The sequence below is a fragment of the Moschus berezovskii genome, chromosome 14, assembly GCF_049115385.1.
Source record: "Moschus berezovskii isolate FMDL1 chromosome 14, NW_MosBer_1.0, whole genome shotgun sequence".
In the NCBI taxonomy this organism is placed as follows: Eukaryota; Metazoa; Chordata; class Mammalia; order Artiodactyla; family Moschidae; genus Moschus; species Moschus berezovskii.
In genome coordinates, this window is record NC_142473.1 from 4276033 (window position 1) to 4288308 (window position 12276).

General features: G+C 40.7%; 1 pseudogene; it reads left to right on the forward strand.

Moving 5' to 3' along the window:
* Window positions 1–4578: 4578 nt before the first annotated feature.
* On the forward strand, window positions 4579–8276 carry LOC129553530 (olfactory receptor 4C6-like; annotated as a pseudogene).
* Window positions 8277–12276: the final 4000 nt, after the last annotated feature.

Consider the following 12276-nt stretch of genomic DNA (forward strand, 5'->3'; position numbering starts at 1 on the left):
CCTGTTACTCCAGGTGTTTCTTGACTTCCTACTTTTGCATTCCAGTCCCCTATAATGAAGAGGACGTCTTTTTTGGGTGTTATTTCTAAAAGGTCTTGTAGGTCTTCATAGAATTGTTCAACTTCGGCTTCTCCAGCATTCCTGGTTGGGGCATAGACTTGGATTACTGTAATATTGAATGGTTTGCCTTGGAAACGAACAGAAATCATTCTGTCATTTTTAAGATTGCATCCAAGTACTGCATTTCGGAATCTTTTGTTGACCATGATGGCTACTCCATTTCTTCTAAGGGATTCCTGCCCACAGTAGTAGATACAATGGTCATCTGAGTTAAATTCACCCATTCCAGTCCATTTTAGTTCACTGATTTCTAGAATGTCGATGTTCACTCTTGCCATCTCCTGTTTGACCACTTCTAATTTGCCTTGATTCATGGACCTAACATTCCAGTTTCCTATGCAATATTGCTCTTTACAGCATCGGACCTTGCCTCTATCATCAGTGACATCCACAACTGGGTATTTCTTTCGCTTTGGCTCCATTCCTTCTTTCTTTCTGGAGTTATTTCTCCACTGATCTCCAGCAGCATACTGGGCAACTACCAACCTAGGGAATTCCTCATTCAGTATCCTATCATTTTGCCTTTTGATACTGTTCATGGGGTTCACAAGGCAAGTATACTGAAGTGGTTTGCCATTCCCTTCTCCAGTGGACCACATTCCGTCATACCTGTCCACCATGACCCATCCGTGTTGGGTGGCCCCACACGGCCTGACTTAGTTTCATTGAGTTAGATAGGGTTGTGGTCCATATGATCAGATCAACTAGATTTTTGTGATTATGATTTCAGTGTGTCTGCCCTCTAAGGCCCCCTCCCAATACCTACCGTCTTATTTGGGTTTCACTTACCTTGGTTGTGGAGTATCTCTTCACAGCTGCTCCAGCAAAGTGCAGCCACTGTACCTTACCTTGGATGAGGGGTATCTCCTCAAGGCCGCCCCTCCTGACCTTGAATGTGGAGTAGCTCCTCTTGGCCCTCCTGTGCCCGCGCAGCCACCGCCTCTTGGACGTGGGAAAGCTCCTCTCGGCCACCGCCCTGAACTTGGGCGTGGGGTAGCTCCTCTCAGCCACGTTTCAGTGCATGGTCTGTTGTGCAGCGCCGGCGTCTCTCGCGTCTGCGCTGCCGGGGCCAGCTGGAAAAGGTCAGTCTTCATTCCAATCCCAAAGAAAGGCAATGACAAAGAATGCTCAAACTACCGAACAATTGTACTCATCTCACACGCTAGTAAAGTCATGCTCAAAATTCTCCAAGCCAGGCTTCAGCAATATATGAACCGTGAACTTCCAGATGTTCAAGCAGGTTTTAGAAAAGACAGAGGAACCAGAGATCAAATTTCCAACATCCGCTGGATCATGGAGAAAGCAAGAGAGTTCCAGAAAAACATCTATTTCTGCTTTATTGACTATGCTAAAGCCTTTGACTGTGTGGATCACAATAAACTGTGGATAATTCTGAAAGAGATGGGAATACCAGACCACCTTACCTGCCTGTTGAGAAACCTGTATGCAGGTCAGGAAGCAACAGTTAGAACTGGACATGGAACAACAGACTGGTTCCAAATAGGAAAAGGAGTACGTCAAGGTTGTATATTGTCACCTTGCTTATTTAACTTATATGCAGAGTACATCATGAGGAACGCTGGGCTTGAAGAAGCACAAGCTGGAATCAAGATTGCTGGGAGAAATATCAATAACCTCAGATATGCAGATGACACCACCTTTATGGCAGAAAGTGAAGAGGAACTCAAAGGCCTCTTGATGAAAGTGAAAGAGGAGAGTGGAAAGGTTGGCTTGAAGCTCAACATTCAGAAAACTAAGATCATGGCATCTGGTCCCATCACTTCATGGGAAATAGATGGAAAAACAGTGGAAACAGTGTCAGACTTTATTTTTTGGGGGGCTCCAAAATCACTGCAGATGCCGATTGCAGCCATGAAATTAAAAGACGCTTACTCCTTGGAAGGAAAGTTATGACCAAACTAAATAGCATATTAAAAAGCAGAGACATTATTTTGCCAACCAAGGTCCGTCTAGTCAAGGCTATGGTTTTTCCCGTGGTCATGTATGGATGTGAGAGTTGGACTGTGAAGAAAGCTGATCGCCGAAGAATTGATGCTTTGAACTGTGGTGCTGCGGAAGACTCTTGAGAGTCTCTTGGACTTCAAGGAGATCCAACCAGTCCATTCTAAAGGAGATCAGTCCTGGGTGTTCATTGGAAGGACTGATGCTAAAGCTGAAACTCCAATACTTTGGCCACTTCATGTGAAGAGTTGACTCACTGGAAAAGACTCTGATGCTGGGAGGGACTAGGGGTGGAAAAAGAAGGGGATGACAAAGCATGAGATGGCTGGATGGCATTACCGACTCGATGGACATGGGTTTGAGTGAACTCCGGGAGTTGGTGAAGGACAGGGAAGCCTGGCGTGCTGTGGTTCATGGGGTCGCAAAGAGTCTGACATGACTAAGCGACTGAACTGAACTGAACTGAATTATTATTATTACAGTTATTAGAAACAGGTGTATTTATGAACTGACAAAGTATTTCTCACTGTCATTTATCTATGAAACTGGCTTAAATGTTTGTTGAAAGTTTTTTTTGAATTGTTTTCTAACATACAATGTATTCTCATAGGATATAAGGTAGAAATAAAAAAGCTTTCTGATATAATATTGTTGAGAATAAACATTTTGTAAAAAGAATATATGAGTATATTCAGTTTAAAATGTTTATACACTTTGATTCTGCAATTCCATTGTAAACATGTTTCTTGTAGAAACAGCATATACATTATATATAATCACAAGAATATTTAACTGCACTTTTCTAAAAATAGCAGAAAATTGAAATAGGGTAAATCTTCCTATACTGACACGGAGTGGTATCAATGATAATTTTTCTCTTTAAAATGTAAAGTACAATGTATATGTGTACCTATTGTATAATTATATTGTTCAGTTGCATGTATAAATATGCAAGTTCAACATTTCTAAGTACAAATGTACATGGTAAAGAGTAAATTACATCACTAAAATAGTTATATGGGCTTCCCTGGTGGCTCAGTGGTAAAGAACCTGCCTGCCAAGCAGGTTCAATCCTTCGGTCAGGAAGATACCCTGGATGAGGAGATGGCAACCCACTCCAGTGTTCTTGCCTGGGAAATTCCGTGGACAAAGGAGCCTGGGGGGCTACAGTCTGCGGGATTGCAAAACGGCTTGACACGACTTAGAGACTAAACAACAACAAAAAAATAGTTACATAGCTAAAAACTGTTGCAGAAATAAACTCTTGAACTTGTGTGTGAGAACCAAGACCCTTCATCTCTCTTTTATTTACACGATGTCTCTTCACTCTACCTTTGGGCCTTGGTCCATGGTGTTCCCTCTGCTGGAAACAGAACTACCCGTCCTGTCTCTTAGCCATGGTCTAGTTTTGAGGCTTACAATTTCTTTGATATTTTATTTTCTTTCATGTATTACTTTCACAATGATTCTTATTTTAATGATTTTTAAATTTATCAACCCTCCCTTTATGTAAAGAAATGAATCACATCTGACCAACTTTCAAAATATTTGCTGTCAATTAGGGAAAAGTGATGGAAGTAGACTGGCAAAGAAAAAGAAGAGCATTAATTTAAACTGTCCTTGTCTTCATTTTACCTCCTTACTGACCCACTGTGAAAGGAAATATCAGGAAGGTAAAGGGTTGTGTGATGCAACTCTAGACAGGAAGGTCAAGGTACTCTCTAATTCTTGGTTTTGGCTGAAGCATGCCTAGGAATGCAAATGTAGACAGTCAGGACACAGCATCGTTGTGCCTGGTTGACAGAGAAATATCGCCAGACTCTGACAGCAGATTTGCTCTCAAACCAAGAGATGAGCTAGCACCAGCATGCCCTGCGCCCCATGGCTCACTGCAGCTTCCTTCCAGCTGATAAAATGCTTTGGATTATGTTGATACAAACACAATCTTCCTAATTTATTAAGAACTTGCAGAAAGTGAAAGAAGTAACAGTCCTTAAACATGTCCCTATGGACATAAGAAAAAATACAAAATAAGCATGAAGGAATAATACAAAGTAAAATATGATTAGTCTCTCAGTCATGTCCAGCTCTTTGCAACCCCATGGATTTGTAGCCTGCTGACTCCTCTGTTCATGGGGATTCTCCAGGCAAGAACACTGGAGTGGGTTGTCATTTCTTCCTCTAAGGGACCTTCCCAACCCAGGGATCAAACTCAGGTCTCCTTCATTTCAGGCAGATTCTTTACTGTCTGAACCACCAGGGAAGCCTAAGAATACTGGAGTGTGTAGCCTATCCCTTCTCCAGGGGAACTTCTGGACCCAAATCAAACTAGAGTCTCCTGCATTGCAGGTGAATTCTTTACTAGCTAAGCTACAAGGGAAGCCCTATGAAATAATAATATATTAAAAAATGTTTTATGAGTAAGTGGAATAAATATTCAGTCTGGTGAAGGTGAGGGCAGGCATTGGGGAAACGTAGCAGGTAGGACACCTGATAATGGTTGGTAAAAAAGGAACAGACGAAGACAGTAAGCAAGCCTAGAACTTACAGACATAAGGATGTGATCAGGAAAAAAGTTTTTCTCTGTGTATTACCTCCTTGGGCCTTCACAACATCTCTGTAATGCAGGAAGTGAGTACAGGGGCTGGGAATTATAGGAGTTAATAGTAGGACTTTGGATTAATCAAATGTCTGCCAAGAAACTACAAGGAAGATAACACAGGTTCTCTAAGATTCAGTTGCTACTTCAGAAAATCCACACAATTAAAATGCTTACATCATTTGGTTGTTTGTGATGACTGAGAAACATCAAAACAGAAGCTTTGCACAATTCCCTCAGGTAATAAGCAATACATATACAGCATCTATGGTTTCTTGTTTACTAATTGTACTAGTGCAGAAATGGAGCCTTGAGGAAGCTGAGGTTGTGTACGAAGCAGTAAATGGACTGGCAATGACTTCAAGTTATTGACAAATTTGATGTGTCTGGACCCAGTGATATTCCCTGTAAACAGAAAGGCAGGTATGAAAAAGAAAATGATTTGAGTCTGGCAGGAGGTGGATGAGATGACAGTGCAATAAAGTGAGGAAACAGGAACACTGAATAAAGAAGGGAGGGGTGCTGATGACAGGAGCTGAATGTCAGGTAGGAGTCGCTCTGGTCATAGGACAAAAGGGGTACTAGATATTATTTAGAGCAGGGGCTTTTTTTTTTTTTTTTAACATGAAACAAATCACCTCTCTAGCAAAATCTTGCCAAGAGGCATAGTCAATGAACACAATTAAGAGCGACTGTTTGTATACGAAGAGTACAGTTTCCCTCCCATTACCTCTCATGAGTGGACCATCCTTACACTGAAAATGAGGAGACTGAGGCTCAGTCAGATGTGCCAGCAATACGCTCAAGTGATATGCTAGATTAGGGACACAACCTGGAAAAAAACACACTTGTCATTTCCTGACTCCTGAGCCAGTGCTCCTTATAATTCACAAGGATGCCCGCAAGAAAGGTCTCAGCTCTTAGGCTGGGAGGGAGAGGATGAGATTAAGGAATGTATAAAATGGCACTTCCATAGTCTCCTGTGGATGCTTTGCATTTTCTGTAATGGGAAGGGGTAGAGCTGGTGTTGTTCAACCAGAGTGACCTTTTATCATTTGCCAAGAATTATAGACCAAATGTCCATTTGGAGTTACGCTGCTTGCAAAATTCCTAAAATAAGGCAACCAGCTTCCCTGAAAAATCTCAATAATAGGAGGCATATTTTCATTGTAACTTTTTTCCTTAGGTTGTAACAACTCTCCTGAAATACCACATAAATCTGTTCTCTTTTCAAGTAGTGGAAACAGTGGTTAAGAATTTGAGTTGTGTGATCAAAATGCCAGCTTCATGGCATGTGGGTTATATAATCATATGCAAGAGAGTTAACATTCCAACATTTCGATTTATCTTCTTTAAAATGGGAATAGCAATGGTACATAGTTCATATGGTATTATATGAGGTTTAAATGAGGCAATGTGTATCTTGGCACCTTGCCCAGCAGCATAATTCAGTTCAGTTCAGTCGCTCAGTTGTGTCCAACTCTTAGCGACCCCATGAATCGCAGCACACCAGGCCTCCCTGTCCATCACCAACTCCTGGAGTTCACTCAAACTCATGTCATCGAGTCAGTGATGCCATCCAGCCATCTCATCCTCTGTTGTCCCCTTCTCCTCCTGCCCCCAATCCCTCCCAGCATCAGAATCTTTTTCAGTGAGTCAACTCTTCGCATGAGGTGGCCAAAGTGTTGGAGTTTCAGCTTCAGCATCAGTCCTTCCAATGAACACCCAGGACTGATTTCCTTTAGGATGGAACACCAGCATAGTTAGTGAACCTAAAAACTAATTATTGAATTGTCCCTATTGCATTCTAGAATTCTTAACTCCATTTAGGGAACAGAGAAAACTGAAAGGAATGACTAGGACTGACTCACGTTTGAGTGGATTATATTGTGGCCTGAGTCTTTGCTGGATCGTTGTGTTTTGTTATCTTCATTAATGAGCAACATATTATTCAGAAATTATAGTTTTAGATGTATTTCATTAATTTAGTATTTATAAGAAAAGCACTGAATTACTAAAGAATCATCAAAACATTTGAAAAAATCAAAGAAAGTAGAAGTTACTTAATATTTATTTGGAGATAAAGCAGGATTATATGGTATACTGTAAAATACTTAGCACAGTGATTGGTAAATGATAAAATCACAATGCAATGACCAGAGGAGAAATATTGGTATTTGAGAGCACTGATTATGGAGTCAGAAAATATGGTCCACATTCTGGCTTCCCCACTCACGTGCTGTACTACGTTGGCTATGTCACCTCAAGTCTGTGAGAATCAGTTCCTTCATCTGTAAAATAGTCACTTATGGTGTTATTCTAGTGCCTGGAGTGGGCAGGTGCTGATAATCAATAATAACAGTAAAAGGGAGAAATTCATTTCACATGGAAACACCATTTAAAAAGAGAAGGAATAAGCCTGGGGAGAACCTAGCACTAAAGAAGCAGCTCTCTTTTAAGCTTTTTATTTAGCAGATTATTAACAGTCAAATTTTGGATAATGAATAAGTGGGGGGAAAAAAAGACACAAAAAACAAAACAGACAAACAAAAAAACCCATAAGTTCCCTGAGATCCTGGAAATACTTGAAGTCAAATAATCACTAGTCATAACTCATGTGCTGCTTTTTCAGGTCTCCTAACTCTTACCTGGAGCTCCTATCAGCACCGGATACGTGGGAGATCACAACAGTGTGATGGAATTCATACTTTGGGGAATTACAAGGTATCCAGAGCTGCGGAGAATACTCTCTGCCGTGTTTCTAATCATGTATGTGTCCACTGTTTTGGGCAACCTCCTCACTGTGGTAACCATGGTTATGAGTCAGAGTCTGAGATCACCCATGTATTTTTTCCTTACCGCCTTGTCCCTTTTGGATGTCACTTTCTCTTCCGTCATTGCCCCCAAGTTGATTGTGGACTCCCTCTCTGAGAGCACTGCCATCTCCCTGGAAGGCTGTATGGCCCAGCTCTTCTCTGAGCATTTCTTTGGTGGAGTGGGCATCCTCCTCAACCTCACCGTGATGGCCTATGACCGCTCCATGGCCATCTGTAAGCCCCTTCACTGCACGACCATCATGAGGCCTCGGATGTGCTGCATGTTGCTGGGGGGGAGCCTAGGTGGGGGATTTCTCCATGCCATGGTACAGCTTCTCTTCAAGTATCGAATACCCTTCTGTGGTCCCAATACAACAGACCACTTTATGTGTGATTTCTTCCCACTGTTGAAACTGGCCTGCACGGACACCTGCACCCTGGGCCTCTTAGTCATCCTTAACAGTCGGGTGATGTGTATGGCCATCTTCCTCATCCTCATCACTTTGTATGTGGTCATTCTCTACTCCCTGAAGTCCTGCAGCTCTGAAGGGCAGCGTGAAGCCCTCTCCACCTGTGGCTCCCACATCACTGTGGTCGTTATGTTCTTTGTGCCTTTTATGTTTTCATATGTCAGGCCTGAGGCCACCTAGCCCATAGACAAGGTGATGGCCCTGTCTGATTCCATCATCATACCCTTGATCTACACCCTGAGCAATACAGAGGTGAAAAACGCCATGAGAAAACTGTGGATGAAACAGGGGAGTTTGGTTGGCAAGTGACTGTCATGCTCAGAATGTCATGTGTTTCTGTTAAAAAGAACTCTGTCCTTTCAGAAATGTGGGGGTAATAAAAGTATCCATTCTCCACTAACAACCAGAGAGATTTCTTAAAAATATAAATCTGATTTTTGATTTATAGTGTTTACAATTTAAGGATTATGATACTCTTACTGCTTTCTATTCTTCTTTAGCTTCACATTGCCTTCCTATTTTTTCACTTTTCCTATTTATTTTTTAATTATAATTACATGATGTCTCAGAAAATATCTCAATAGCTTAAATCAAAATGCAAATAAATGCAATTATTTTAAAAGAAATAACATGAGAAAGGAGAATTGATGGAAAAGTTCATTCCAACAAAATTGTCAAATTTCTTGCTATTATTCCTATTTTTATCATTTTTATCTTTAATTCATTTCCATTAACATAATTCCAAATGGATTTTGATAGCTCTATCACAAAGCTGGATAACAAACTATCGTTATCAGTACATCTTTATCAGAACAAACTTCATTATAAGTAATGAGAAAATATAGCCATCTCTCAGCAGAACTACTTCCAGATAGGAATGTTTTCTGATGGATTATTGTTTGTGAAAAAGTGAGCTTTTTATAACCAAAGTTTAGTATCAAATTTAGATGTTTTTCTAGGACTCATTCTTAGTGACCCCCTGGCTTTTGAAAGTGCAGTGTACACAGTTTTAAAATCTTAATGAACCACTTTATTTATTGTTTACTATTTAGAATCTCCTTGCCTTTTACTAGAATTTCCTGGTTAATCTTCCTCTAAATCTCCAATCACATCTTGAGTGCCTCACCCAACCCCTCGGTGTGCATCAGACATCCTGAGATTTGTCATTTGTCCTCAGGGCTTCCCTGGCACCTCAGAAGGTAAAGCGTCTGCCTACAATGTGGGAGACCTCGGTTCGATCTGTGAGTCAGGAAGATCTTCTGGAGAAGAAAATGGCAACCAACTCCAGTACTCTGGCCTGGAAAATCCCTTGGACAGAGGAGCATGGTAGTCTGCAGTCCATGGGGTCACAAAGAGTCTGACACCACTGAGTGACTTCACTTCACTTCTTAAATTTATGAAAGATGTTGCTTTTCTCTCTATCAAAACAAGCCTTCATCCTACATAGGAGACTACTTCTCTCCAACTTCTGGTACTAAATGAAGTGTCATTACTTTAAAGAGCCTTCCCCTGTGACTCTATTTAATGGTTCTTATATTCTCACCATTATTCTCTGTGTCAATGTTTTCATTTTCTTAGTAACAATGACCAAAAGTAAGTTTATTTTGTATAATTATCCTCTGATTTTTATTACTTTCCATGCCGGTCTAGACTGGACAAGTCTCCAGGAAGCGATATTTTTTAAAATTTTTTATTTATTTTTATTTTTGACTATGCAGGGTTTTCATCACCTCATGGGTTTTTCTCTAGTAGTGGCAAGCAGGGATTACTCTCTAGTTCCTGTGTGTGGGCTTCCCACTGTGGTGACTTCTTTTGTTGTAGAGCATGGGGCCTAGAGCTTGTGGGCCTCAATAGATTCGGTTCACAGACTCTAGAGCACAAACTCAATAGTTGTGGTACCCGGGCTTGGTTACTCTGTGACCTTCGCAGATCAGGAACCCGCATCTCCTGCATTGGGAGGTGGATTCTTTACCACTGAGATACTAAGGAAGCCCAGAAGGGGTTTTTCTTTTTCCTTCCCATGGATTCGTTTTTCAATAACTATCTGTTGGATGAATATAAAACACAAGAGCCTGTATTTTTCAAATGGCTTTATTCAGACAGTTGAGGCATAAAAATAAACAAACACTAAAATTAACAGTGACTGAAACAAGAAGGCAGAAAGTGAACGTTATAATAGAGTTAACGGAAATGGAAGGCTGTGATTATTTCATGGAAGGTGCTTCATATTGGGCAGTCAGAAAAGGATTCTTTTAGCATGTGTCTTTTAAACTGATTAGAATTCTGTTGATATTACCTTAGAAAAAAGTTATGAGCTATATTAATATTTTAATACCAATGAGCTGAGTATTTACAAACATGGTCAGAAGGAAACAGTCTTGTAAGGATTAGTGAGATGAAGATTCTAGACAGAGAAAACTCTAATTCAAGAAATATCATTGTGTTTTTGAGGAAATGCAAAATAACAGAGTGAATGAAACATAGTGATCCAGGCAGAGAGAGGCCAGAAGCAAGATCAAAAATGTATGAGGGAATCAGGTCATGTATGTAATGCTGATACCTCTGAGGTTTTATTCAAGCATGGGTAAATAATTTCCCCAGTATATTAAATCTGAATAAACAACACGAAAAAAAATGAAAGTTATATTTGGATTATGTCTTGTTTACTTAAGATGACACCGCCCTAATAGAAGAAGTAAAGAGGAACTAAAGAGTCTCTTGTTGAAAGTGAAAAAGGAGAGTGAAAAAGCTCTCTTAGAACTCAACATTGAGAAAAAGATCATGGCATCTGGTCCCATCACTTAATGGAAAATAGATGGAGAGAAAATGGAAACAGTGACAGACTTTGTTTTCCTGGGCTCCAAAATCACTGCAGATGGTGACTGCAGCCATGAAATTGAAAGATACTTGTTCCCTGGAAGGAAAGCTATGGCAAATCTAGAGAGCATATTAAAAATCAGAGATGTCACTTTGACGACAAAGGTATGTGTAGTCAAAGCTATGATTTATCTTGTAGTCATCTATGGATGTGAGAGTTGGACCATAAAGATTGAGTGCTGGAAACTTGATGCTTTTGAACTGTGGTGTTGGAGAAAACTCTTGAGCATTCCTGGGACAGCAAAGAGATCAAACCAGTCCATCCTAAAGGAAATCAGTCCTGACTATTCATTGGAAGGACTGAGGCTGAAGCTGAAGCTCCAATACTTTGACCACCTGATGCAAGAAGCTGACTCATTGGAAAAAGACCCTGATGCTGGGAAAAATTGAGGGCAGGAGGAGAAGGGGGTGACGGATGAGATGGTTGAATGGCATCATCAACTCAATGGATAGGAGTTAGAGTGAACTCTGGGAGATAGTAAAGGACAAGGAAGCCTGACATGGGGTTACAAAGAGTCTGACAGGACTGAGCAATTGAACAATAACAACTTAAGAACCAGTAACACTTAATGTAATCCTTATAAGACCAGGGGCGTCCCTGGTCGCTCAGCTGGTAAGGAATCTGCCTGCAATGCAGGAGACCCCAGTTCAATTCCTGGGTTGGGACGATCCCCTGGAGAAGGAATAGGCTACCCACTTCAGTATTTCCTTGGGCTTCCCTGGTAGCTCAGTTGGTAAGGAATCTGCCTGCAATGCAGGAGACCCCAGTTCAATTCCTGGGTTGGGATGATCCCCTGGAGAAGGGATAAGCTACCTACTCCAGTATTCTTGGGCTTCCCTAGTGGCTCAGCTGGTAAAGAATCAGCCTGCAGTGCAGGAGACCTGGCTTCAATCCTTAGGTTGGGAAGGTCCCCTGGAGGAGGGCATGGCAACCCACTCCAGTATTCTTGCTTAAAAAGTACCCATGGACAGAGGAGCCGGGAGTCCATGGGGTCACAAACAGTCAGATATGACTGAACAACTAAGCACAGCACAGCATAGGATCAAATAGAAATGCTTTAAAAGCAGAAATTTAGAGATAAAATTAGAAAAATGGGGAGTGTTTATTTGGAGGGAATATATAACAAGTTTACAGCTTGTGACTATGATATTAAAAGCTCTAACAAATATCATTTTTGGTCTTAAATATTTTTCTTTTCCTGTCACTACTTTTTATATTAGAGCTGTTGGGGATCTTCGGTGCAACATAATAACATTTTGTCTTCACTTGACAGAAATGCTTCCCTTAAAGCAATACTTAAGTACTTGAGTATTAAATGATACTTAAATATCACAAAATAATACTCTTGGTGCCAATTTGAATTGGAATTATAAACTCAGGTTCTAAAATAGCATGACAGTACTTTATCGTGAGATTATTTAGTGGTTGTAG